Below are 6,791 nucleotides of genomic sequence, written 5' to 3'. Positions count from 1 at the left end.
TAGAGGCAGAGGTCTCACTATATTGCCCAAGCTGGTCTCAAACTCATAGACCCAATCAATCTTCCTGATATGAACAGGAGACAGGGAAATACTGGGAAGTTGCCTGCCAAAAGCCCCACCCTCAAGCCTGGAAACCCGAGGCCCCAAATGGGAACAGGCATTCCTGTTTTCGTGCCCAAACATTGCCTCTTGGCCCACCACACCCCACATCCTGTACCCATATAAACCTCAAACCCCTGGGTCCATGAGGAGATGAGCAGAAGAGCCAAAGAACAGAAGAATGACACAGCAAAGAAGGAGCATCTGAACATCTAGAGGAGTCTGGCTGGGGACAGTTGGAGAGGAGTTCTGCCACAGGACTGCTGAACTCCGAGGGAAGATCATCTTTCCACTCCATCCCCCTTCCAGCTCCCCATCCATTCTGCTGAAAGCCACCTCCACTACTCAATAAAACCCCCACATTCACCACTCTTCAAGTCTGTGTGTAACCTGATTCTTCCTGGGTGCTGGACAAGGGCCTGGATACCAAGGAGGCACTGAGCTGGTTAACACTTAAGCCATCTGCGGATGGCAGAGTTAAAAGAGCACTGTGGCACACCCACTGGGGCTTCAGGAGTCAAAGCACCACCCCTAGAAGCTGCCATGGGGCCAGAGCCCAAAAGTGCTCGCTCTGGTTCCTGCACCTGCCTGTCTGTATGCTCCCCCTCCTATAAGGGGTTTGAGCTTGTGGCAGCTGAACAGAGAGCAACACCCCTGTTGCATGTCCTGCAAGGGGAGCCAGGGAACTCTCCTGTTTCGCTCCCATCTCAGCCTCCTAAAGTGCTGTGATTACAAGCATAAACCACCATGCCTGGCCTCTTAACAGATTTTTAAGTGTACAGTAGGCACAATGTACAGATCTCTAGAAGTCATTCACCTTGTATAAATGAAACTACACCAGTTGAATGGCAGGTTCCTATTTCCCCAGCCCCTTAGCCTTCGACAACCACTATCTACTCCCTGCTTCTGAGTTTGACTATTTTAGATACCTCATATAAATGGAATTATTCCAGTAAGCACTGTGATTGGCTAATTTCATTTAAGATAATGTCCTCCGGGTTGTCATATTGCAGTGAAGAAAACCAAAATATGTCACCCCAAAATATGCCTTTTTGAAATAAGAATGATTTTGAGCTAGGCTGGGTGTGGTGGCTCATGCCTCTAATCCCAGTACTTTGGGAGGCAGAGGCAGGCGGATCACAAGGTCAGCTCGAGACCATCCTGACTAACACAGCGGAACCCCATCTCTACTAAAAATACAAAATATTAGTCGGGTGTGGTGGCGGCTGCCTATGGCCCCAGTTACTCAGGAGGCTGAGACAGGAGAATGGCATGAACCCAGGAGGCAGAGCTTGCAGTGAGCCGAGATCACGCCACTACACTCCAGGGCAACAGAGCGAGACTCCATCTCAAAAAAAAAAAAAAAAGAATTATTTTGAGCTAAAGGCAATTAAAAAGCAGCAAACAAGCTGGGCATGGCGGCTCACTCCTGTAATCCCAGCACTTTGGGAAGCTGAGGTGGGCAGATCACCTGAGGTCAAGAGTTCAAAACGAGCCTGGCCAGTATGGTGAAGCCCCATCTCTACTAAATATACAAACATTAGCCAGGCATGGTGGCGGGCACCTGTAATCCCAGCTACTTGGGAGGCTGAGGCAGGAGAATCGCTTGAACCCATGAGGTGGAGCTTGAAGTGAGCAGAGGTCATGCCATTGCACTCCAGCCTGGGCAACAAGAGTGAGACTCTGCCTCAAGAAAAGAAAGAAAGAAAAAAAAAAGCAGCAAACAGTATGCAGTGGCTAACACCTATAATCCTAGCGCTTTGGGAGGCCAAGGCAGGTGGATTGCTTGAGCTCAGGAGTTCGAGAACATCCTGGCCAACATGGCAAAATCCCGTCTCTACTAAAAGAACAAAAAATAAAAATAAAAATTAGCCAGGCCTGGTGGCATGTGCTTATAATCCCAGCTACTCAGGAGGCTGAGGCACAAGACTTGCTTGAACCTGGGAGGCAGAGGCTGTGCTGAGTGGAGATCATGCCACTGCACTCCAGCCTGAGCAACAGAACGAGATTCTGTAGAACCCAGCTACTTGGGAGGCTGAGGTGGGAGGATCGCTTGAGCACAGGAGTTTGAGGCTGCAGTGAGCTGTGATCACTCCACTGCACTCCAGCCTGAGCAATAGAGTGAGACCTTGGCTTTAAAAAAATAAAAAAGCAGATAGTCTTGCTTCTCTTCCTCTATCAGGAAGGACAAAGGCTAATCCCCAGAGACAAGTCTAGATCCTTATCAGCCTGGGCATGGCACCAGAGAAATCTACATACCAAACTGTACAAACTAGCCTTTATCTACTGTTAAAGTCAAATAAAATATAGAGACAAATTTAACATTTTTGGGGGGAAGCAAGAATTGCAATTCTAGGTCATAAACAGAGACAGGGTGATCTTCCATATGTTCAAAGAACAAAGAGAAGGTTGGAAGTTTTATAAAAAGGAGAAATGTTACATATTATTTTGAAAGAATGTTCATCAGCACTAGTAAAGTTTTGGGGAGGGTGCAAACTCTGAACAGTGAGTGGCTGCAGTGGGTAAAATTAATCTTACAGTCTCAGCAGCTGTTTCAGTCGCTACTGGATAAAACTGGTTTCGGGTTTTAACAGGCAGTTTCAGCAGTCAAGCTTGCCAAGAATTACATTCTTGGAGCAATGTTTTGTGCCCTGTGTGCTTCTTCTTCCTTTCCTCTAAATGCCCTTTTATAATTAAAAAAAATTTTTTTAGAGACAAGATCTCCCGTCGCCCAGGCTGGAGTGCAGTGGTGCAATCATAGCTTACTTCAGTCTCAACTTCCTGGGCTCCAGCAATTGTCTCGAGTAGCTGGGACTACAAGTATGAACCACCACACCAGCTAATCTTTTTGTTTGTTTTTTGTAGAGACGAGAGTCTCCTTACATTGCCCAAGCTGGTGGTAAGCTCCTAGTCTCAAGCAATGCTCCTGCCTCAGCCTCCTGAAGCACTGAGCTACTGCACCTGGCCTCGACATTTTTAGTTGGGCATAATAAGAATGACCCAATTAATGTAATTAACTTACTTTTCTTTTCTTTTCTTTTTTTATTTGAGACAGAGTTTCACTCTTGTTGCCCAGGCTGGAGTGCAATGGTACGACTTTGGTTCACTGCAACCTCCAACTCCCAGGTTCAAGTGATTCTGCTGCCTCAGCCTCCCACGTAGCTGGGATTACAGGCACCCACCACCATGTCTAGCTAATTTTTTTGTATTTTTAGAAGAGACAGGTTTCACCATGTTGGCCAGGCTGGTCTCAAACTCCTGACCTCAGGTGATCTGCTCACTTCAGCTCCACAAAGTCCTGGGATTACAGGTGTGAGCCACCACACCCAGCCAATGAACTTTCATGCTATCTTTTGTTACTACATATTTTCCTTCTCACCATTTCCTGCCCCTAGAGACTCAAGGTCCTTTTCCTTTTTCTTGTCACTTCTCTAAAAATTTATAGTTCCTTTGCTAAGATGCTATATAAAAACAAGTTGAGTTACCCATTTCCTGGGTACAAACCTTTGAGTTACCCATTTCCTGGGTACTCCATATTGCATATTCTGTACACATGTTAATCAACTTCTATTTGTTTTTTCAACTGTTAATCTTTTTTGCTGTTATGTTAATCTGTCTTTTGTCAGTCTAATTTACATGGCCCCGGCTGAGAACATAAGATGGGTAGAGGAATTGATTTTTCCTCCCCCACAGCAAGACCATCTTCTTTTTTACTTTTTAGAGTCAAGTTCTCACTCCATTGCTCAAGCTGGAGTGCCATGGCATAATCATAGCTCACTGCAGCCTTAAACTCCTGGGCTCAAGTGATCCCCCCACCTCAGCCTCCCAAGTAGCTGGGACTACAGGTTCACAGCCCCATGCCCAGCGAATTTTAAACAAATTTTGTTTTAGAAATGAGGTCTTGCTATGTTGGCCAGGCTAGTCTCAAACTCCTGGGCTTACGCACTCCTCAGCCTCCTGAGTAACTGGGATTACAGATGTGAGCAACTATGCCTATCTGCCTTCTTTTTAAAGGATGAATAATATTCCATTGTGTGTACATACCATATTTTCTTTATCCATTCATGCCTAGATGGACATTTAGATGTTTGATAAGAATGTTACTTTCCTCCTGGTATTGGAAGGACATCTTCCAAATGGAGATTTTATCTCTTGTTTTCAGGAAGAAAATGGGGAGGGTCAGAGTGAATTTCTTGTCCCTGCTGGGTTTTGTAAGTGCCTTTCGCTCAAAATAGTCCTCATACTAAAGTGGCATATTTGGGGTGGTGTGTTCTGAGCTCCTTTGGCATACTTGAAGTTCAGGAGAAAAGACACAAGAGAATGTAGGAGAGCAATTCTGAGATAGCTGAATATTTTCCAAAATTGAATAAAAGACATAAATTCGAAATTTGGGGAGCACAACAAATCCCAAGCAGGCTTAAACAAAATTCAATATCTGGACACACTATAGTTAAACCACATGACACTGTTATCACTGTCACACACGTCCGTGTGAAGAGACCACCAAACAGGCTTTGTGTGAGCAATAAAGTTTTTTAATCACCTGGGTGGAGGCGGGCTGAGTCCGAAAAAGGAGTCAGCAAAGTGTGGTGGGATTATCATTAGTTCTTATAGGTTTGGGATAGGCAGTGGAGTTAGGAGCAATTTTTTGTGGGCAGGGGGTGGATCTTACAAAGTACATTCTCAAGGGTGGGGAGGATATTATGAAGTAACTTCTCAAGGGTGAGGAGGGAGTATCGTACAAAGTACATTATCACAAGGGCAGAGAGGGTGTATTGTCACAAAGTCAATTGATCCATTAGGGTGGGGCAGGAACAAATCACAATGGTGGAATGTCATCAGTGAAGGCAGGAACTGGCTATTTTCACTTCTTTTGTGGATCTTCAGTTGCTTCAGGCCATCTGGATGTATACGTGCAGGTCACAGGGGATATGATGGCTTAGCTTGGGTTCAGAGACCTGAAAATCACCTGATGGGTTCTTGCTCACTGCACAGGCAAAACCAATTCACTGAGATCATAGTACTGCAGTAGAGAAAGAGTTCAATTAACAGTCCTAGCAGGAGCATGAGTGTTATTACTCAAATCAGTCTCTCCAAGAACTCAGAGGCCAGGGTTTTAATGGATAATTTGGTGAGTTGGGGTCTAAGGAAGGGGGTTGCTGACTGGGGACAAAATTACAGGGGCATGGAAAACAATCTTCATGCGCTGAGTATGCCCTTTGGGTGAGGGCCACAGGATTAGTCGACTCATGGTCACAGGTCCTGGTGGGGTCAAGTGGTTACCAGAATGCAAAAGTCTGAAAAACATCTCAAAAGACCAGTCTTAGGTTCTACAGTAGTGATGTTCTCTATAGGAACAATTGGGGAAGTCACGAATCTTGTGACCTCTAGCCACATGATTCCTGAGCAGTAAGGGATTATAGAAACTATGCCTACATTTAGCAGAATTCGGGTTCCTCCCATAATCCTAATCTCATAGCCTTCCATTAGTTTTACAAAGGTGGCTTTTCCATTAGTTTTACAAAGGGCAGAGGTTAGTCTGAGGGAGGGGCTATTATCATCCTTTCTTTAAAGTTAAAACTATAAACTAAATTCTTCCCACAATTAGCTTGGTCTGTGCCCAGGAATGAGCAAGGGCAGCCAGCTTATGAGGCTAGAAGCAAGATGGAGTCAGCCATGCTAGACTTCTCTCACTGTCATCCTCTTCGCAAAGGCGGTTTCAACAAAAAGACAAATATCTGAAAAGCAACCAGAGTGTTGGATTACTTAAATCATTTTCCTGAGGAACAGCCGTTGATGCTTTGGCTTTGCCTGGTTAAAATTAGGGTATTCCCCAAATTTCCAAAGATCACAGTACATTTTCAAGAAAACAAGAATGGAATAAGACTAGTAAGTAGAAATTTACCCTGGCCAACATAGTGAAAACCCATCTCTACTAAAAATACAGAATAAGCCGGGCATGGTGGCACACGCCTGTAATCTCAGCTACTCAGGAGGCTGAGGCACAAGAATTGCTTGAACCCTGGAGGCAGAGGTTGCAGTGAGCCAAGATTGCGCCACTGCACTCCAGCTTGGGTGATGGAGCAAGACTCTGTCTCAAAAAAAAAAAAAAAAAAAAAAAAAAGACGAATGAGTAGAAATTTCTGGTTTCAATGGCTGTGTGATGTGTGATACAGCTGGCATGAGTAAACTACTTCTCACATTTGATTTTAAAAAGGGCACTGGATGATGAAAATTGAACAGTATTTATCCGACACTGTCCAAGAAGAAACATGAATATTCTGGGCCACTAGAGAGGTCTGCAGCGTCAGGGGAGGGATGTTCTGTACCTGGATAACACTTCCTTCTAGACATTCTACTCACTATGACAAAGGAAAAGTTAAACTTGGGAACCGAGACACTCAAACACTGCCTTCCTTTTGTTCCCAAATACAGCTGTAATTTCACATGGTTGTTTTATCTTATGTGAAATGTAGACTTACTGAGCATGAGACAAATGTACCGCTGACTTTCCCTCCATTTCCTTCTTTTCATGTGCTAAATGTAGATTCACTGAGCACCAATAATAAGAGCTCACAAGGATGTAACCACTTGCCTCACTGTCTACCCTCCTTTTCTTCCCCCCGCCTGCTTGCTCTTTCCCCTTTAAATACTGAAGTTCCCCAAATCCTCTCGGGGAAAAGCATAGGACA

The sequence above is a fragment of the Macaca fascicularis genome, chromosome 5 (genome assembly GCF_037993035.2).
Source record: "Macaca fascicularis isolate 582-1 chromosome 5, T2T-MFA8v1.1".
Lineage (NCBI taxonomy): Eukaryota > Metazoa > Chordata > Mammalia > Primates > Cercopithecidae > Macaca > Macaca fascicularis.
The sequence above is the reverse complement of the archived record's forward strand: the minus strand, read 5'-3'. Positions refer to the sequence as shown.